Source organism: Herpailurus yagouaroundi, unplaced genomic scaffold, assembly GCF_014898765.1.
Source record: "Herpailurus yagouaroundi ecotype Mexico unplaced genomic scaffold, PumYag 100, whole genome shotgun sequence".
Lineage (NCBI taxonomy): Eukaryota > Metazoa > Chordata > Mammalia > Carnivora > Felidae > Herpailurus > Herpailurus yagouaroundi.
Genome location: NW_024412391.1, coordinates 13487560 through 13510205, shown reverse-complemented (window position 1 = coordinate 13510205; position 22646 = coordinate 13487560). Strand labels below are relative to the sequence as shown.

General features: G+C 42.3%; 1 protein-coding gene across 2 annotated transcripts in view; it reads left to right on the top strand.

The window, feature by feature from the left end:
• Positions 1-22646, top strand: part of EXOC4 (exocyst complex component 4) — a 762629-nt gene that overhangs the window by 103426 nt on the left and 636557 nt on the right. The window lies entirely within an intron of this gene.

The window sequence follows — 22646 nt, the reverse complement described above, 5'->3', positions numbered from 1 at the left end:
AACATTTGTGTATTGAATAAAATGTCTTCATTGCCTAGACACTGGTTTTACAGTGTTTTATATCTTGATTTGCTAATGTCATGGAAATAGGTGCTTTTCAGGTCACCTGTTTATTTTAAGGATGAAATAGGATCGTAGATTTTAAAGCCATTTCAGAAATAGTTAGAATGAGGGACTTCTGGTTCTAGCCATGATGAAATTGCCTCCTATTGTGAGCAGCTCTACAACTGGATGGACTCAGTCCGCACATCAGTTCAGAGCAGAGAACACGTGAGGTGGATCCCACGTTCATCCTGGCTTCCTCCTGGGGGACACCTGCCGTGCTATGGCCCAAGGAAGTGACAGCAGCGGAGCCTCTAAGCAAAGGGAACAGAGATGAGAGTTTGGAGGTGTAGAGGCAGCTGGAATTTGTCGCGTAGGGTAGTGGGGAAGAGAGGATCACACAGAGGAGGCACCCGGTCAGCCTGAAAAGAGTGCCTTTGAGCCTTTGGTCAAAAACCGACTGATGCAGACACCACAAAGCTTGGCAGGAAACTGTCACTGTGGGACCGTGAGATGAATGGAAATGCCGGACGTTGCCAGATGATTGGAAATTGGATGTTGGAGTTCAGTCAGTGTGGGGAGGACCTGCTGAACACCCCATGCTTTCAGATGTGGCCTCAGCAAGGTTGTGATTCAGGGATAGGGACTATTCCAGCTGTAGGGGAGGGGTTACTCTGGATCTTGCATAACCAAGTCTCTCCAGCATCAGCCCGATCCACCTGTACCTCAGCTGCTGGCCAGAACAAAACTCACTCTGAAGTAAGGCAATATAATCCACATTTTCACTAGTGAAGCATCTACAGTGTCCAGCGTACAATTATATTTGTGGGAAAGCAGAAAAATGTGACTCTAACTGGGAAATAAGAAAATTAATAAAAATTAATATCTGAAATGGACAAATCACAAGATGGGTTTAGCCGCAGATGCCTGCTATAGAAAAAAAGACCAGGGAACTCAAAGATGAATAAATCAGAGTGATCCAAAAGGAAGCACAGGAAGAAAGCCAACTGCAAGGAGAAGTGAACAAGGCCATATTGTCCATAATGGCACAATATCATGCAGCGTAGTAGTTGCAGGTACAGAGGAGAGGGAAGAGAGATACTGAGGCAGAAAATTATTGGAAGAAATCATGACCAAAAGTATTTAAATTTATTGAAAAGCATAAACCCACAGATTCAACAAGCCCAACAAATCCCAAGCATCTTTAACCTAGAGAAAACCAATGCCTAGACAGATCATCACCAGGTTGCTGAGAAGCAAAGAACAAAGGAGTCTTAAAGATAGCCAGAGGAGGGGCGCCTGGGTGGCGCAGTCGGTTAAGCGTCCGACTTCAGCCAGGTCACGATCTCGCGGTCCGTGAGTTCGAGCCCCACGTCAGGCTCTGGGCTGATGGCTGGGAGCCTGGAGCCTGGAGCCTGTTTCCGATTCTGTGTCTCCCTCTCTCTCTGCCCCTCCCCCGTTCATGCTCTGTCTCTCTCTGTCCCCAAAATAAATAAAAAACGTTGGAAAAAAAAAAAAAAAAAAAAGAAAAGATAGCCAGAGGAAAAAAAGACACAACGCTAAGAAGGAACCCATGATAAAAATGTCCACTAACTTCTCCCTGGCATTTTGAAGAACATGGCCCTGTCTTTTAATACGAGTTCCTCATTTTGGATTTTATAGATCCTCTTTAGGGGGCCCTGGCTGGCTCAGTTAGTTGGTTGATTGACGCTTGATCTCAGCTCAGGTCATGATCTCATGGTTTGTGGGAAGGAGGCCTGTGTCATGCTCTGTATTGACAGTGTGGAGCCTGCCTGGGATTGTTTCTCTCCCTCTCTCTCTGCCCCTCTGGTACACTCGTGTGTGCATGCACGCGTGGATTCTTTCCCACTCTCTCTCAAAATAAATAAACATTAAAAAAAAAAAGAGATCCTCTTTAGGGTTGCCTGGGTGGCCCCATCCGTTAAGCATCTGACTCTTGATTTCTGCTCAGGTCAAGATCTCACGATCACCTGGGGCTCCACGCTGGGCATGGCGCCTGCTTAAGATTCTCTGTCCAGGGCGCCTGGGTGGCTCAGTGGGTTGAGCATCCAACTTTGGCTCCAGTCACGATCTCGTGCTTCGTGAGTTTGAGCCCCACATCAGGCTTACTGCTGTCAGTGCAGAGCTGTCTTTAGATCCTCTGTTGCCCTCTCTCTCTGCCCCTCCTCTGTTGTGCTCTTTCTGTCAAAAATAAAGTAAAACATTAAAAACATAAAAAAGATTCTCTTTCCTTCTGCTCTCCTCTCTCTCTCTCTGTCTCAAAAAAAAAAAAAAAGGAAAAAGAATCCTCTTTAAATATAAAGATATAAATAGATTAAGGTGTATGAATGGAAAGAGACATACCGTGGAATGCTAGTAATTTGTATTATGCAAACATGTTGGACTCTATTAGAATATGTAATATTATCAGATGGAATTACATTGTGTCCTGGTACTTCTGGTGTTTAAAACTTGAATACATGAAGCCCTAGAAAGTATTTATCGACTATTAAAACCTACTCTTGCAAGGTTATGAAATACTTTATAAATTCTTATGCTCTCTGACCAACTTAGACTAGATGGATGTTCTAAGTTGAAAACAACTTTAAGCCTATTAGGATCCTATTTATAATGCTATCATGAAGAATTATGATTATGAACAAAGATATATATGCCTTAGCTCTACTTACTTTGGATATGTTAAATGTATACAATTCTCATACTTTTGAAAACAAAACACATAATTTTATGTTGAAAATGTTTATAATATACCAAGGAACTTTAAGTTTGCTCAGACATTAACAGCCAAAATGTAAACATGATTTAAAATATGTGTTTGTGTCTTATTAAATGACTTATACCTTTCACATATGTTGTTTCAGGAGAATGATTTGGGGATCCTACCTTCATATTATGAAATGAGTTACTTGTTTTGCCTATTTATTTATTTATTTATTTATTTTTTAATTTTTTTTTTTTCAACGTTTATTTATTTTTCTTTGGGACAGAGAGAGACAGAGCATGAACGGGGGAGGGGCAGAGAGAGAGGGAGACACAGAATCAGAAACAGGCTCCAGACTCTGAGCCATCAGCCCAGAGCCCGATGCGGGGCTCGAACTCATGGACCGCGAGATCGTGACCTGGCTGAAGTCGGACGCTTAACCGACTGCGCCACCCAGGCGCCCCTGTTTTGCCTATTTAAATAGCTTTATTGAAATAGAATTTACATGGCATAATATTCATGCATTTAAAATGTAGATTTCAGTGGTTTTTAGAGTATCTGTGGAGTTGTACAGCCATCACCATGATATAATTTTAGAATATTTTCAACACCTAAAAAGAAACTTGGTGTCCATTGGCAGTTTCTTCCCATTCCCCACTGCTTTTACCCCCAAGACACGTTTAAGTCAGGAAAGAGGGCTCCGTTGTGTGTTACAGCTCCCAGGAAACTGGTAGTGCCCAAGTCATACACTTGGAAAGACTGTTACTATTTAATGTTGATGTGTTCATGTATCACTGGCATAAGCTATTTGACAGATAAAGAACATAAAACTAAAACTGATCTAATAGCACAAGGTGAGGTGTCTAACATAGAAATACTGTTTCCTTTCACTTACTGCGTTTGATTGGTTTGAGATCGAGGTATAACCGTGTTCTTCTTTCCTTTTAGTCCATTTTTCCCTTCCTCTTACCTATCTACTTTGCTGCCCCCGTCTTTTGTTTTCTTAGACATATGGTGGAAGAATGATCTTGGTCATGACTTGAATTAATCTCTGGTTGTTCTCTTAATGGTCCATTCTGCTCTTTTTTATTAACCCGCAGACTTGAGAATGAAGCATTTTTGAATAAGAAGTTCATACTTTACATTGTTACTATACTATAAAAATCATTCTGCAACTTTTCAATTTGTTTTCAGTGTGCTGTATTCTCTAGTTCCTTCAGAAATTCAGGGTACAGGTTACTGAATAATATCAGGCTACACACCCGTCAGTGAATTGGGTACACAGTGGCAGACACACGGATGAACTGATGTTGCCAAATGTAAGAGGGTAGGTGGCGCCGTGTGTCATGCAGTTGTTCTAAAACATGTGGAATGGACCAGAAAAGTTTTGTTTTGTTTTGTTTTTCGATGTTGATGATACGCTGATCCTTGCAGGAGCCACAGGAACAGAGGAGAGATGGGAATGGCCGTCTAGGTAGCGGGAATGGCGAATGAAATGATGTTAAGTGGCTCAGAAAGAATGCAAAATGGTATTCAGAGATAGAAAAAGAATGGCTTAGCTGTAAGCGAGGGCTTATTTTGTGGACTAGATAAGTTTGTAGGTGGATTTGGGTACAGGTTGTGGAAGACCTCTAGTGTCATCCATAGGCTTTGTGATTAATTTTCAGACTGATGGTTTCTGAGGCTGGACGTGCGTTTGATATACCCAGGGTTTGATTCCTAGCCCCATCCTAGACCTTTTGAATGAGAATCACTATGGATAAAGGCTGGGTTCTGTAGGCTTATTTTATTTATTTATTTATTTATTTTCGTTCCTAAGGTGGTTTTGTTATATATGTTTAGGATCCTATAATTGGGAACCATTGCTTTGGGCCAGTGTTACCTGGGGGAACATATTAAAAATGTAGATTTTTAATTTCTTATTTAGAAAATTTTTTTAATCTGTATTTTTGAGAGCGACAGAGCACAATCAGGGGAGACCCAGAATCCAAAGCAGGCTCCAGGCTCTGAGGTGTCAGCACGGAGCGTGACGCGGGGCTCAAACTCACTGACCGCGAGATCATGACCTGAACTGAAGTGGGACGCTTAACCGACTGAGCCACTCAGGCTTCCCGAAAGTGCAGATTTTTATCCTTAACTTACACTTACCAGATCATAAACGCCAGGGATGTGGCCATATAATCTGTGTTTTAAGAAGCCTTTTGGGAGATGTGTGTGTGTGCTGAAGTTTGGGGACCTTTGTTTTCAGTACTATTGGCTCTCTGGGGATTTTGATTGGGGTGTGATAAGATAAAGTAGGATCAGTGCTGGCGTTGAAATGGACTGAGCGGAGAAGCTAGAGACTAATGCAGGGAAGCTGTTCTGTAGGCAAGTGGAGAGTCTGCGGATATTACTGGAGGTATTGTCTAATAGTGAAATAAACAAGACAGGCTCCAATGGTGTATGGAAAAGGAATACAAAGGAGAGCAGGATTTGTAAGCCGTTTGGGAGTCTTGGGAATTCTACAAAACTATGTCGTCGACTTAGGAATCTGGTTTCCAATGTGACAGAGACTTTTAATGATGGTTTAGTATTGTTATTGGGGCCAGGTACATGCTAGGAACGATGGTTTAGTATTGTTATTGGGGCCAGGTACATGCTAGGCATTAGGGAATAAAGGTGAACACGAGACAGCTCACTGGCAAAGTGAGGAGGGACCTGAAGCAGTGTATGTTTTTCCACTAAAGTCATTCTTAGGGATCTTGTGAGAGTGGTAACACGGCGGAATGTTTTTTTTCTAAACCAACACGGAGGCTTTCAAAAAGACTCTTGGCTTAAGTTCCTCATGGAGTTTTATGCTCCGGCTAATTTAGCTCTCACATACTTGGTGGTGGCATGCTCTTTGGGTTAAAGATCATTCCTGGAGAATGAAATAAGGGAGCGAACAATAGATACCTGCAGTTAAGCATGCGCCAGGCTTGAGTGGAGGTGATGGCATCACATGGCGAATGGAGTCACGTAAGTACAGTTTGAGTTTCTGCGTTTCTTTGAATGGAAAGTGTTTCTTGCTAAAAAGTGGGAACGCCCTTATGTTTATTAAATCTCGGAAAAGAAAATAATTTTTGATCTTTTAAAGACTTCAGCAGTTTTTCTCCACTGGAACCTGGGCTTTCCCCAGCAGGCAGAATCCATCCTGCAGTTGAAAGGCTCGTTTGTCTCGGCGTGTTTGTGTCTGGAGACAGCCTCGCGAGGAGACAAGGCTGTAGCTATCATAGTAACAGGGTGTCAGAGTTTTCTCCTGGTGTCAGCCCTGTGACCACACACCGCTGCACTCCTTTTTCAGTTTTACACTCTCTTTGAAACTGTGATAATAGAAATACATGTTTTTGCCCTTCTGAGCAGCGGCAGCACCTTCCAAAATGTCACCTACTTGGTGACATGCCTGTCATACTGTTGGCTGCACATTTTCAAGTGCATAAGACTAAGGTACACTGGAAACAAAATAGTCTGTTTCTTGTGGAATTCTGTGCAACAGGAAATAAGAGCATCACTTTGAACGGGCGTTAGGATTCTAAGAAAGAAATCTCCCTCTTTCATATCTCCTTGTAAAACAAAGTGTCTGTTTAGCCATTGCTGGCTGAAACGTGTAACCCTTTGGTGTGCTAAGCAGCGTTCTATAGGTGGAGGCAGTTCTAATTACTCTGTTTACCACTGACAGTGACGCCCAGAACAAGTCAATTCCCTTTTTAGGGCCTTGATCTCTTTTTCTGGAGATTAACACACACAGAATGTCAAATCATTTTCCTTTTGTTAACTGCCACATAAATGTTTAAATGGTGATAAAATTAACCTCACCCAGAGAGAACTTGAAGTTTGCTGTCAGGTAAGAAAATCGACAAATCTTATTGGTGGTGATCTGTGACCCGGAGGAGTTTTTCAAGGAGACACGCGCAATTTCTATTTTGAATCCAGGTCTGAAACTAGGTTATTCTTAGGTTTGGCTTCGTTTGATATTTTGTTGGCTGAGGATTCCAGACCTTAAAGTAAAACTAGCTTTTTTTTTTTTTAATATTCCAGGCCAGATAACCTGTGAGATTATCCTTGCAGAAAGAGCTTTTCTTCATTTCTCAGCCTTTAAAACTTTCTGATAGTCTCTATTTTGGGTGGCGTATTGAAGTCCTCCCGTGTGTCCAGAAAGGTGCTTGCTCCTAGAATTTTTGTTGTGTCTTGTCAGTGGATAGTATGCTGCCCAGTGAACAGGACTGAGTTAGCATTAGAACGTTAAATTAGAAATCTTCCTCCAAATTGGAGTCCGTTTCCAGAGCATCAGGACTCAACCTGTATTGTTTCAGGTTCACTACTACTACTACTGCTTAATGCAGGAACTGATGGCTGTCGCGGTGTCCCTCTAGCTCCTCGTGTACGTGTGGCAAGTGCTAAGGTGTCTGCCCAGTGAAACCGGAGGTACATGTCATGGGCATCTGAATACATTGGGCCAGACTCTCACACAGTAACTTGGTGGCAGAAACTGCAGAATAACTAGATCTGGTGGAAAGTCTGCTCTCCTTAAATTCCTTGTTACCCAGGCAGCGTCTGCTTGGCTCTGATTAGATCTTGGTCTAGAAAAACCAGTGGTAGAGATGGCAGGTTTTCCATCCACACGACCACTTCCAAGCCTTCTTCCTCCGTCCTGTTTTGTCTGAGATTTGAGAGAGTGGAGTGTTACAAGCCACGTGCCCATTAGGCTTCTGCCGCTACTGATGCTGTTAGGGTCCCTATGATGACGGTGTGCTTATCAAGCTGTAGTGCACCTGGGCTGAAGCAGGGGGCTTGTTAGGAACCAAGAGACCCTGGTGAGTGGTGAGGATTCCAACCAGAATTCCCTGTGCGGCCCACCCCTGGAGAGCCTGTTTCAGTAGGATTCCAGTGGATGCTACTGCATGTTCTCAGTTGAGAGCCAGCATTAGCAAATGTTAGAGGTTTGGTCATGTTAAAACCGGAGCTATGAAAGACAATCTTCAGGAGTAAGAGAAGTTCGCAAAAGGCGAATCTGGTTTAATTTTGAAAGAAATGTCACTGCCGCATGTTCAGGAATGTCAGTGGTCCATGACATAGAGCGAATGAGAAGATGTTGAAACTCCATCAAGATGTGAAAATGCTTGAGTATACACACTTTAAAGGGAAAAGAAAACTGAATGATAGTGCTGTCACTGATCTCCCTTCACAGCTTTTGGACAACTTATTTAGAGTAGCATCCCAAGCAGGTGATTCCTATTGACTTGAATAGTTGAGAATGTGGACAAATACATTATTTCATCTGAGACTTTGTTTGGATTGGAAGCAATTACATCAGAATGTCTGTCATTAAGAGTGGGGGTTTTCTATGTTGCCTTTCCCCACCTCCACTTACTACTTATTTGAGGGTTCTAAATTTATGTTAACCGAACTTCTTTTTTTTTAGTTTAGGGGGAAAAGAAATTTCTTCCTTTTTAAACACCTATTAAAAGGAATTTAAGAAAGTATAACCTTGCAGGGAGTTCAGATAAAAACATATATCAAGGACAATTACAGAAGAGTTTATGATTCGAAGGGATAATGTTCATTGTGAACACCATTGCTAGGGAAGACCAGCGAAGGAGGTCAGAATGGGTTAAAGCTGTTGAGTTCATGGTCAAGAGGATACTGGGCATGTTTCAATTTGGTTGGGGTTAAATGCAAAATGCAGGTGGTATGCTAGAGAGCTGCGGAGAATGGAGGTTTTTGGTTGGTTGGTTGGTTGGTTGGTTGGTTTTTTGGAAAGCATTACCAAAAAAAGATTGAATAATTTTGGGTGACAGGGATAAGAAATTGGGCAATTTGGAGATAAGAGATTGGGAAGTTTGGAGATAAGAGATTGAATAAGAGATTGGGCAGTTTGGACTTGCTCCTTTTGGCAGTGAGCTACCATTATGGATTTTTGTTATTGTGGGAAATTTCAAATGTGTTCAGAAATTAAAAAAAAAAGTATATAATGAGCCCCTATCATCCAGTCTCAGCAGTTTCAGGAGCTATCAGTTGATGGTAATACTGTTTTGTTTCTACCACTGCCCATTTCCCTTTCCTTTACTGTCTTGAAACAATCCTAGAGATGATATTGTTTCATCTGTATTGGAGTATGAATCTCTAAAAGATAAGGATTCCTTTAAAAAAAGAAAACATAGCCATACCTAAAAACATAATTTCCTTATCACCAAAATATCCAGTCAGTGTTCAAATTTCCGGTTGTCTCAAATGTTGTAATTGTATATATTTTTTTTACAGTTTGTTTGCATCAGAATCCAAATAAGGGTTAAATAGTGTGGTGTGATTGGTAAGTTTCTTAAAACTCCATCAATCTGTAAGTTAAATCTCTCATTTTGTTTTTACCACTTGCAGTTTATTTATTGAAGAAACCAGATCATTGCCCTGTAGAACTTTCCACATTCTGGATTTTGTTGATTGCTTTTCCACAGTGTCACTTGCTATTTATTATTGTCTTGTAACTTGGGTCTAGAGGCTTCATCAGATTGAGGCTGATTTGGGGAGGCATAATTACTTCGTAGCTGATGGTAGAAATTATGTTTTTCTGATAAAGTAAAATGGTGAAAATAATATTTTTAGGGTGATTTATCTGGAAGCGGTGTGCAAAATGGATTGGTGGAGAAGGAAATGGATGGAGAGATCCCAGTTAAACGTCAAGCTCGATCAGTGCAGGAGAGAAGAGGGAGACTAGGGCAGGGACAGTGACAAGCAAGAGGACAGAGGTTAAAGAGATTTTGAAAGAGGAGTGAATTTTCTAAAACCTTTTACCATCGACTCTAACAAAGAATCATAAGTCAGGATGGAGTTTTGGGAATGGGTGGTTGGCAGTTAGGATCAGGAAGATGGTATTTTTGTGTCTGTTGAATCGGCAGAGTATCTCCATCGAATTGGGTTACTCCAGGTGACTAGAGATGGAACGCGGGAGGCTAGGGGAGAGACTAGGGTGGGAGATAGAAATACAGGGATCATCTATCTGCTTGGGGATAATAGCCAAAGCAGTACAAATGGCCCAGCTCAGAAACTCGTGAGTGTAAAAGTGGAGCGAGGTCTTTCCTTGAGCAGTTCATCAGCTCAGCTAGCTCTCCACACTTGCAATGAGCAGCCTGTTACACAGTCCCTCGAGGATAGAGTTTCTCTCCGTGAGGCCACATCTTGCCTTTCTTTCGCTTCTGTATTTTTTCAGGATGTGCGGGTGGTAGGACGGCAGCTCGTTGAGCGGGACCCACATGCTGTTCCAGCCAGGGGTGGTAGCTTTCCGACGCAGCCGATTCCTTCGGGGATGTGGACAGACAGCTTGGAGAGCGAATAAAAGCTTGTGTGAGCAGGTCCAGAAGTGAGCCTGGAAGGATGTGAATGAAGCAGAGGGAGCAGGGCCAAAAGTATATTTTGGCCAGCGGTAGGGAGAAGACATTGGAGTTGAGGTGACTTGATACTTCTTTCCCTCATGATCCTTGCATTTGCCAGCCTGGCCTACGCCATGACTGAGAAGCAGGTAGTGAGGGTGGTTGGTTACCAAGAGTTTCCTGATACCCTCTCCTGTTTCTTCTGTCTTCTAACCCTCAGAACTCCAGGGAACGTGGTTAATGGGAAGCCACGAATTTATATGCTGTCATAAGAAGTTCCTCCTCACTTAAAGTATCTTAAGAAAATGTGTTATTCAGAGATCTGTTTAAAACTTTTTAATAGCATCATATTCACCCAGCTATGTTTTATGTATGTATTGCCTAGTTGTCGAAGGATGGACAGAATAAGTTTTTGCTGTCAAATCTCTGTTGGTAATACAGCGAGGCATTGCAAAAAGATGATGGGCCCTTCACAGGGGAATTTTCTCACAAATCACTTAAAAGTTTTAATCCTGGATAAGATTACATTATCATAGCATTCAAAGCTGCAATTTTTTTTTTAGTAGTTCTGGGCTTTCCGGGAGTATTTGTTGGTATTGTCAAAGAGTTGTCACACTAGTGAGGGGTGTGGACCTTTTTTTGTTCAGCTACTTAAAAGTTTTGAAGGCTTTTGAAAATATAAAGTGAACAATGACACACAAAATTCACCGCTTGGGATATGATTCCATCTAAGGAAAACAAGGGCCGCCAGGCACACTATAGCAGATGACGAAAGCTCAGCATGAAGTAGCCAGTCTCACGGGGGTGATAAATGACAGCACATTAGATATGTGTTAGCAACGTGATATGGCAATGAAAAAGGCCAGCGCTATTTTTGGCTATGCTGCACAAAACCGCATCTCATCTCGGAGGCGGGGCCGATCATCCCTGTTTACCCAGTTCTGGAGAGGCAGAATCCCAGATGCTGTGTGGAACTCGAGTGCACCACAACAGTAGACAAATGGATGGAAGTCCCAAGCAGAGCATCTGCAGTGATTAAGGACTTCAGATGAGGCAAGTTCAGCGGTTTTTAGAACTGGCATATTTAGGAAGGAGCACGGAAGCAAAGAGATGTTAACCTTTTTGGAGATAGGACGATACTGAAGAAACATCGTCATTCTAATGTTAGTCACTCACAACAGAGTTATGAGTCCTCAGTAGTTGGCATTGGTTTAGTACAGAGCACGTTGGTGTAGTTACTCAAGCTATTTCCCAGATAGCTCCAAGTAAAATTAAGCAGTTGCTTATAGCCAACTGTGATTTTTTTAATGTTTATTTATTTTGAGAGAGTGAGCAAGTGCACACGCATGGGAGCAAAGAGGGTGAAAGAGAGAGAATCCCAAGCAGGCTTCATGCTCAGTGCAGAGCCCAACACGGGGCTTGATCCCATGACCCTGGAATCAGGAATCAGATGGTTAACCAACTGAACCACCCAGGTGCCCCTCAACTGTGTGTGTGTGTGTGTGTGTGTGTGTGTGTGTGTGTGTGTGTGTTTAAATGTTTATTTATTTTGAGAGAGAGAGAGAGTGAGAGAGAGCACGAGCATGCACGTGCATGAACTGGGGAGGAGCAGAGAGAGACAGAGGGACAGAGAAGAGAGAATCCCAAGCAGGCTCTGCATTGTCATCTGCAGAACCTGATGTGGGGCCCAATCCCACGACTATGAGATCATGACCTGAGCTGAAATCAAGAGTTGGACACTAAACTAACTGAGCCACCCAGGCGCCCCTCAACTGTGTGTGTGTGTGTGTGTGTGTGTGTGTGTGTGTGTGTGTGTGTTAAATGTTTATTTATTTTGAGAGAGTGAGAGAGAGCACGAGCACGCACATGCACAAGCTGGGGAGGGGCAGAGAGAGACAGAGGGACAGAGAAGAGAGAATTCCCAAGCAGGCTCTGCATTGTCATCTGCAGAACCTGATGTGGGGCTCAATCCCACGACTATGAGATCATGACCTGAGCTGAAATCAAGAGTTGGACACTAAACTAACTGAGCCACCCAGGCGCCCCTCAACTGCGTGTGTGTGTGTGTGTGTGTGTGTGTTTTAAATGTTTATTTATTTTGAGAGAGTGAGAGAGAGCATGAGCATGCACATGCACAAGCTGGGGAGGGGCAGAGAGAGAGGGACAGAGAAGAGAGAATCCCAAGCAGGCTCTGCATTGTCATCTGCAGAACCTGACGCGGGGCTCTATCCCATGAACTATGAGATCATGACCTGAGCCGAAATCAAGAGATGGATGCTCAACTAACTGAGCCACCCAGGAGCTCCTCGGCTGTGTTTTTATCAAGGGATCGATAAACGTGGCAGTGCCTGCTGTTCTCAGAAAAGGAATACGAAATAATAATTGACCAAGTAGCTTAGGTAGCTTGTGATTGGAAATACAAATGTGAAAGGTAAACTTGGGAACAATGAAGTTGAGGTTCTACAAGAATTTTTAAAAATTCAGATAAGAAATGCAGGAATTACTTTTCACAACAGTAGAGGTGAGCACGGCAGAAAGAAATAAGCGCATGCTGTATACTGAGTGTCAGGAAATAACTTCCACAGTGAGAATTATTGGGCTACCGGATAGTCCCCTAGGAAAATGGGGTTGAATTTCCTTGGGCATTTGATCCTGACAGGATTGAATGTGTATCACTAGGGAAATAGGCTGAATATCCCTGCAGGCTTTCTCATTTCTTCTCTGATCCTGCGTCCTTGCTGATGATCTGCTCACCTGCTGTGAGTAGAAATACCATCTCTTGTTTTTCCACACCCGGGCACATTTTAGATGCTCTGCTGATTGATAATAGGGCACAGTGGAGAGTCATTGCCCTGGGATTGACCTGGAACCACCCCCCCCCCCGCCCCGGCCCCGCTGATTTTATAGAACTGCCCCTCTGTCTGGGATGTAGCACAGGTGGGGGCACTAGGGTCCCTCACTGAATGCACATAAACTTGGTAGAGTGGGCTGGTGTGAGGGGTCAGGGTCTTCTTCAGAGATCCCTAAGAATCCCAAAGGGTTGCAAGCTGGCCTCCCCGGGGTGCTTTGGGAATAGGAGAGTGGTAGGCATGAATGCCAGTCCTATCCCCACTGTTCCCCTAGGATTTTACTTACTGTAAAGAGAAAGGATATTCCGCAGGCTAAATGACCACAGACCCTTCCTGTGTCCCGTAGAAATGTGCTAATTTTAAATTCTTGCATGGGAAAGGGCTCTTGAAGAATAGCTTGACTCCCTATGCTGTGGTGATGATGGATATGCCAGGCTTTGTAGCAGCATCATTGCTTAATCAAAGAAAGAAATTGCAAATGCAAACTACATATTAGGTTCATTACAAATGCTCTGCTTCCCTGTAATAAGTTAGTTTGTTGGATAATATTATTTTCCTAGCTTGGCATTCAAATGCCTCCACGATTTGGACAAGCCTACTCTTCCATGCTTAGTTTTATTCTTTTCCTATAGAAATGGTCCTAGTAAGTTAGTCTGTCCTTGAAGTAGGACTCTGCCCTTCCTTTATACTGCACATCTTCTCCCCGTCTTTGCCCCTGTGCCTGAATCCCCTCTCTGCTGTGCTCCAGTCAGTTCTGTCTTATCCGTGAAGCAGCCATGATTTCCTCTCCAGAACTCATTGCACTGCTTGTTTTTACTATTCATTTGACATCTTTCATGGTCATTTCTTTTCCTGTACTGAATCCACATCTTTCCTTCTCAGGCAGGTAACCGTCCCCTGGAGGACCATTTCTCACATGTCTTTAAATTTCTCACAGTGCTTTCACGCTTGTAGTTTTTAACTCCTTTTTCAATTCCTCTTTGAGCCTTTTAAGAGAAGGGACTATTGTTTATTAATCGTGGTTCCCACCCCCCGGCCCCTGCCCTGCTGCCCCAGAATTTGGCACAGCTTCTTAGGTGCAGGATGTACCTAATATTTCTTGAATGAATGAGTACTTGATACCCAACAGATACCTATTGATTGGTTGATTTAAGATTGAATTTTAAATGCCTTGTAAATGGGATGAACTTTGTAGATTTAAAACTCATGTAGCAGAGGAATCCTAAAACTCAAGATTTGCTGTGTTCCCAGGAGACCATTTCTTCCTCTTTCTCTTAAACTGGATGGTAGTTAAATCATTTCCAGGGTTTCTGTTGGCCAGGCAGATTAGCTCAGGCTTCCAGATAAGGGGCGTGAGTAACGTTGGCAAGAGAAACCGTTAATGACAGAGATGATCCCAGTATGGTTACCAGCTAACCCAGCCTCACTCTTTGGCATCATTTTTAGTGCGGGTGTGACAACCCATTTGGAAGAACTGTGACACATTTGATAACAGGTTAAGTCAAAACGAAAGCACCCCAAATTGTCCTTAGTTCTTTCGGGAAAAAAAGGGAGAGATTTTACATTTTGATTTTTCATTTTGATTTTCTTATCCTTATTAAAGTTTTCCTGCATATCTTGCGGTATATTAAATCCACTTCCTTCAGTGGTATCTTTTGTGTGTAATTCCCTTCTTTAAGTGTTACGTCTCTCTTTCGAATCATCAGAGCTCGTGTGACGTGATTCTTTTGAATAAATGCCATTTAGTCAGAGCATGCCTTTCACCTGAGGGCCAGCTGGGAGTGCGTGGTGTGGAGATGTTCCTTCTGGGTATAGTTTTTGGAAGCGTTTTGTGATCTTCTGGGGGTTGTGGTGCTATAGAAATGGAAGGTTTTTGTTACAACTCCCTACTATGCAGAAAGAACCGTGCTTAACATCACTGATGATTCTTTTGCGTAATCAAAGAATTAAGCAAAAAAGTCACATTAATTTTCAGCTCCATTAGAGACGCAAGAATCAAAAAAGATGTTTGCCAAATGGGAACGGACTAAATTGGTAAGAAAGAGAAATTTCAATTTCAGGCTTCAAGAGAACGTTACAAGTCTAGCATAAAAAAAAGATCCTACCGAAAGTGCCTAACAGTGGCCTTTTTAGAGACCAGCAAAGTTTTACAAGGGGGAAAAAAGAAACTATAAGAATATGAAATTAAAATTGCTGTAATTCAGTCAGTTTAGTAAATTACTTGAGCGAGCCTCAATTTGAGGATGTCCAGCCAGTCTGTGGTAATTAGTATAATTTTCCCATGGTGACCAAGTCTTTATATTGTTTCTGGTCAAACAGCAGTACTTTTGCCTTTTTTTTTTTTTTTTTTTTAAACCTGGTAGCAATTGGAGATGATGAAAATCCATTTACCTGTGGAATGGCAAAGGTGAAATTCCTGAAGTGAAACAGGGACATTTAAAGTGTTCACTTTAGGGGCACCTGGGTGGCTCGGTCAGTTGAGCGTCCGACTTTTTTACTCACGTCATTATCTTGTGGTTTGGTTCGTGAGTTCGAGCCCCACACTGGGCTCACCACTGTCAGTGCAGAGCCCGCTTCTGATCCTCTGTCCCCCTTTCTCTCTGCCCCTCTCCTGCCTGCGCCTTCTCAAAAAATAATAAAACATTAAAAAAAATAAAGTGTTCACCTTAAAGTTTGCATTTTTAATATAAAATAGTCTTCTAATTTTCCTTGACCTGCACAGAAACTCCATTTCAGTGTGTGTGAGCAGCTGTTCATTAGTCAGAGGACTAGCGGGGTGGGAAGGGGTATGCCATGAAGAGCAGAGCCCTTTTCTTGAAAATAAAAACCTGGAGGCAACCAGAAGAGTGTGGAAAAACCCTCATCTTCCATCTCTCTAAGGCTCTTGACTTTGTATCTACTTTATTTCCATTCACGGCCAACGGGGGTCTGATAGGGTATGAGCAGTTCACAGCATTAAAAGAGCAAGTGAACAGGACCCCAGCACTGTGGTGGTTGTGAATGCACGGAGATTACTCATACTTAGGCCCTGTGTGACTCTGGAGGCAGTGAGTTTTACTGCTCAAGTAAAAAAAAAAAAAAAAAAAAAATTACACACAGTATTCAGAAAGGAAGAAGCCATCTGTTCATTCTGCCTATGTTTCTGTGGGGATTTAATCTGACATGAATCACTTGGGATTTGTACAAAATAAGCCTGTGCTAATATTTTATGAAAAAGGGCACCAAAAGGTATGCATGGGGCAACCCAGACTTTCTCTTTAAGGACTGTTTAGCTCCTTTTTTTTTTTTTTTCCAAATGTTTATTTTTATTTATTTTGAGAGAGAAAGGCAATCCCAAGCAGGCTCTGCACTGTCAGCACGGAGCCCAACGTGGGACTTGAACCCACAAACGGTGAGATCATGACCTGAGCCAAAATCAAGAGTCAGATGCTCAACCGACTGAGCGACCCAGGTGCCCCCAGGACTGTTTAGCTTTTCATTCAGCTGATGCTGTCTTCTTTTCTTTATTGCATATGTACATGGCCAACAAATTTTTTTTTTTTTTTTTTTTTAATGTTAGCCCCTTTTCTGACTCCTTCTGAAAGAGGTTCGTTCCTTTGTCTTAGCATGAAAAGTTCTCGGGCTGGACAGGGGCATCAGGAATGACTTCAGACAGACCAGTGGTTACAGGTGTGGTTCCCAGACCAGCATCATCAGCATCACTTGTGAACTAGTTAGAAGTACAAATTCCAGGGCTCCGTCTCAAATGCACTGAGAAATTCCGGGAGGATGGAGTTCTGTGATCTGTGTTTTAACAAGCCCTCCTGGTTATCCTGATGTGCAAGAGAACCATGGAATTAGACACTAGGGTGTAAAAAGACGTTACTGATGTCACTTCAGGAAACTTCAGCACTCGTACTCACTTAAGCTAATGGCTGTGACCCAGGCCAAGCCTTAAATATAGTCTGTTTTTGAACCCTCACAACATTTCAGAGAGCTTGGAGGTATTCTTCCCATGCTCGGATGACAACTGTGTCCTCATAAGTGGTGAGCAGTAGAGCCAGGCTTTGAATCCTGGTCTGATATCAACGGTTATTGTCTTAACTACTATCAAATAGGGAGATTTACAAAAGAATGATTTAAGTGACCACTGTAGTGACTTTTTACAACTAGTGTTAGGATGGCACCCGGGAAGTTAGTTGCATAGCAAGTTGGGTGCCCAGAGCAACCCAGGCTGTAAACCTAGAGCTCCATTCTAGCCCATCTCTGCCTTTATTTTCTCGTATTCATTGAGTTAGTCTAATGTCTTACTCAATCGGCTTCTTCCTGGGGGTCCTGGTTCCTTGGATGTCAGTCACTTCCCTGGATAGTGCATTAACATCTCTTACTGCAAGGCTCTCACTTCAAACTGGAAAAATCAGCATCGTGGAGTGACTTTTTCAAGGTCATTATCCCTGTTCAGTGGAAGAACTGTAGTTTGTTTCCATTCATATTAGTGTTGCAGGATTAAAAGTTGCTGTGACTTTCACTTTTACCTGCATTTTATTGAGGAGTCTTTTTGCAAACCCAGAGTATTTGTTTGACTCCAACCTGGGTGTTTGTCACAACTATCATGGTTTTATCCATCTTGAGCCTTGGTTCCTCACAGCCTGTGAACCGGTCAGGATCTACCACAAACAGAGCTGGTCTTGCCACCCATCTTGTCTAAGCCTGAACATATCCTCTGCTGCTGCCGTTCCCCCCCCCTCCCCCCCAACCTGTCACCTAAAGTCGCAGGCTCTGCAGCTGAATTAATAGCTCTTGAGCTGGTAGCACTGAAGACGACCCCTTCGTTTTTTTGTCTATAAACTATGTCATCTCATGGAAGGTGCTTGATAATTTCATAAAAAATTAATATTTTTGATCCTTATCTTGCTATCTTTTCCTATTATTATGAAGCCTGCCCTCTATTATTCTATTTATCTTTCAGTTTTCATAATTCACCCTGTGTTACCTCTGAGCATTTGTGCTTGCCATTTGCCTAGTACAGGTACACCGTTCTCTCTACATTTAGTCTCTCCATGATAACTAAAACATTTAAAAAAAATTACAGCTAATGTTTCCTGAGCATTCACTACATGCCGCTGTGCATAGTACTTCACGTACATTATTCCACTTAATCTCCACATTGATAATGCCATTATTCTTCGTTTTCAGTACCAAAAACAGGGTTTAAAGAAGTTTAGTGACTTCCCCCACTCCTAAGTGGTGAGGCCAAGATTCACACTCTGTTTTGTCTAATTCCAGTTAGACACTTAACCACTGTGACATATTGTCTCCATTGTTTTTCGAAATGTATATAAACCTTTATGGCTTTGTCTGTTTCCCTTTATTTTGGTATCTTGCTCGGATATTAAGCTTCATATGCTTGTTGCAATTGGAAAAAGATCAAAATGTGTAGAGATTACTAGGCAGGCCCTCCAGGCCAGAACTTCTGCATCTAAAATCTCGAGAATTTTCTAGTAAAGGGCCCTGAATATCGCCGGAGGCCATGATGGGCTACAGCCTTCCGGGTTAGGATTTATTTGATGTAGGTCAAACTGTCTCCTCACTGTAGTTCTTACTTAAGCTTGGGTACCATTTTTTGGTAGGTTTAGGGTCCGGGTGAGAAGGATGCATGTGTGGCTGTTAAGAAATAGGGCTGTGTCAGCATTTTCCTAGTTGAAGCAGTTCCTTTCAATCCAGGACCTTAGTGACTCTGTCCCCTTGCATGTAAACCCTTTCTTTATTTCACACTTGCTCTCCACATTTGCTTTATTTGATTATGTTGAGCTTCTGGTGTAGCGTATAGCATAGTGGGGTCTGATCTTCATTTTACTTAAATTCCCGCCCCAGGCATTCCCAGTAACCCCATCTTTTTTTTTTTTTTTTTAATTTTTTCAATGTTTATTCATTTTTGAGAGAGCGAGCGAGAGCAAGAGCGAGAGCACAAGCCACAAGCAGAGGAAGGGCAGAGAGGGAGACACAGAATGTGAAGCAGGCTCCAGGCTCTGAGCTGTCAGCACAGAGCCCGACGCGAGGCTTGAACCCACAAACAGTGAGATCATGACCTGAGCTGAAGTCGGATGTTCAGCCGACTGAGCCACCCAGGCACCGCACCCCGTCTTTCTTTAAGCAAAGTTTACAGGACGTTGAGTTTTTCTTGTCCTCCTTTGTTTATTTCAGTGTGTTCCCCATTCTCAGTTGACATTCTGAGCACCAGAGAGAACTGGATTATCTCTGGTTCTTTCAATATGAGCCCGACTGAGTGACCGGACTTCCATTTTCTCTAAATGGAATTATTTACATGTATTTCTGAGGATGACCTGTGGCTTAATTAGTATCTCTAAACTGATTAGAGAATGTAAAGCGGTATTTAAGTGCTTATTTTTTAATTACATTTGTAAAGGTTAAACTATTGATAACTCAACCATCATTATCATCATCACTTAGAATTTGTATACCATTTGCATTTCCAGAGTGCTTTATTCGTGTAAATTAGCTGGTCCTCCTGGCATTTCTGTAAATTATGTCGGTATTATCCTCTGAAATGTTGACATTTTTAGTTTATAGTTATTATTTTTATTTCAGCCAAACTACACCTTGTTCAAAGGGTGAGAGTAATTAATAGCATTTGAACCTCAAAAGTAAACATTGAGATGGCCGCCAGGCTAATATCTGCGAATGAATCCTTTGTACAGATGGTGGATCTTAGGTTTTCCTCTTCCCCTTCTCTTTCTCCCTCTCCATTTCTCTTCCACCTGCTTATTTGCCTTGCCCACACACCCAAGAATGTGTACACATCCTAAGAGTGTATTCTTTTTTATGTATTTTCACAAACCAAACCTACCCATGGCATCAACACCCAGGTCAAGAAGTACCACGGCGGCAGGATCTCCGCGGCTCCCCATTTACTTGTTCATTAAGTTCATTTGAGGGCAAGATTCTGACTTACGGACAAGAGATCGGTTGGTAGAGTTGGAATCAGGGGCAGGGTGAGTTTCATGCTGAGATGTTGTTTCCGTGATGACACTCATCAATTATGTCTTCCAGGAATTTTATCTCGCCCATTGGAAGTAGTACCTGACGGTCACAGAAAGAGGTTTACGCTGCATGAGTGACGTGGCCAAAATGCAGTTTGGACCTCACAGGAGCGATGTCAGGCCCTCTTAGGAAAGCATCATGAGGAAGTGGGAGTAGAGCCGGATGGCCCTGGTGGTGGAGAGCATGGACAGAAGAGTAGCATCGAGTTAAGAGAAGGAAAAAAAGGGAGGGTAAGAGCGGTATATATTCCCAGCAGGGAAAATAGAGAGATTTAGCATGTGGGGTGTTGTGGTGACAGGTAGTATCCCACTTTGTCTGGAGGAGAGGAGCCCTACAAAGGCCTCATCACCATTCACATTTGTGAGGGAAGTAGGGGCCAGATTTTTGAGGCTCTTGAATGCCGGCTACGGTTTCATAGTAAACTGACATTTACCGAATACAATCTATGTTAGGCATAAGGCTCAGTGCTTTTATATGCATTTTGAGTTTCTACACGAGTCATTCGGGGCTGTGGGATGCAGAGGTTAGTGGCACTAGAGACATCGCAGCAGCCTGGAGAAAAATGGCGAGGCTGGAAGTGGGGAAAAACAATTGGAAGGCCTCTGTGGTTGATGTGACAGGAGATGATGACACCTCAGAATAGGCTTGGTTTTGAAATGTGTAAATTTAGCTACTTGAAGACCCTGGACCTAGACAGCAGAAATTTAAGATTTTCTGAATTATTTTACATACAATACATATGATACGTATAATTACATATGTAATTATATACATATGTATATATAAAATGTGTATAAAAATACATATTTTACATTTAATACATATAATCTAATGTAACAGTGATAAAGTGATAAACAGTGATAAAGTGAGTATTATTTAGGTGGCAGATAATTATCAGTTACCTCCTCTAGGTACATCTCTATACGAGCTTTGAGGTGTTGCTTGGCCCCGGTTAATTTGGGGGCAACCATTTAATAAGTCACTTCTTAATATTTGTAGACAACCGGTTACTGAGGAGTCGCCCTGCCCCTGGAGATTGTGTGTTACAGTGCTCTCTCCTCTGCTTTCTTCTTAGGGATTGTTGCTTTTCTCTTTTATGGCAGCATGTTAACGTTAGGTCATTGAATCTAGTATAGGGCTTATCATTTTTTCTTTCTCATTTCATCATTTTGGGAACCAAAGTCAGATTTCTGTGAGGAATTACTTTTGACCTCTTTCTCCTAGGTTTAGAACTTGTTGTCCATAGCAGCTACCTACAGTTGGTCTTGGGCTGTCCTTCCCTCACCCCTCCGAGAGGTCTTGTTCCCCTGTTTTGTGTTACATGGCAGGTTAATAAACTAGATGATGGGAGGATGAATATCAAGATGGGTGGTGTCTATAGATTGGTAGACGAGTGGGTATGACGGAAATTGAATTGTAATGGAGAAATAAGGAAGAAAGAACAGATGCAGGGAGTGAAGCAGTGAAATCAGGACAGAGAAAAGGTGAGGGTATGAGACTTCGGAGTGGCGACATGAGGAGCCGTTGGTAGCCGTGAGGGTCCTAGTTGACGTCAGGTTCCGAAACTCATAACCAAGTTGTGCAGCCAGCAATGAGAGTGGCAAAATGCCTTTTGAGTGTTCTCTTAACCTCCTGGCAGAGTTGCCATGATTTTTTTTTTTTTTTAAGTTTATTTGAGAGGGGGAGAGCGATGGCACGTGCATGTGTGTCGGGGAAAGGTAGAGAGAGAAGGCGAGAGAGGGAATCCCGAGCAAGGTCTGCACTGTCAGCGCAGAGCCAGATGCAGGGTTCGACCTCGTGACCTGTGAGACCATGACCTGAGCCGAAACCGAGAGTCAGATGCTTAACCAGTTGAGCCGCCCAGGCGCCCTGCCATGATTTTTAATACTGTTCTGGGTGTGCCTAAGAACCTTAGTTATCAGCACCATTTTTTTCACAGCATTGTTCCTTGAGGCCATAGTGCACACGTCTTTTTATTGGGCGTTCTGAAAAGATTGAGCTTCGTTGTAGTGGCTTTTGTACTAATTCTGATCCCTAAATTAGGGAACTGTCTTATCTGCTTCTCTCATACTCATTCTGTTAACTTCCCAGTGACCTTAGTTGTCCTAAAATTTGGTCTTTTGTAACATGGAGTTTTATATTCTTTAATAATTAGAGGCTAAATTATGAGTCTTTTTACTGAAGATTTAAAAAAATAACTAAACATATTAAATAATGTATACAGTGACATTTGCATGACTTCTTTTGTTTTTTTTGTCTAAATTTTGACATAACTTTAGCTTCTTCAACTTTTAAATTTGTTCCTAAATGCAGTACTTTTAATAGATGTAGTGTTTATTTTCAAACTAGAATATTAATTACCCCTTTTAAGGCAAATCACTATCCAAAACACATTAACTGTGCCTTCACTGAGAAATGTGGTAACACATTTTCATCTGACAAAAGGGGTGGGCAGAAAATTAGCTAATGAAATAGTTGTTCCAGACTAGTATATAATTAAGGTCTTTGCAAAGCCCTTTGGGAAACTAGAAAATCCGGGATGAGTTATAGGTATGTAAGTTATCTATTGCTCTACTAAATAAAGTGGAAATGAATTTTTCCTCTGGAAGG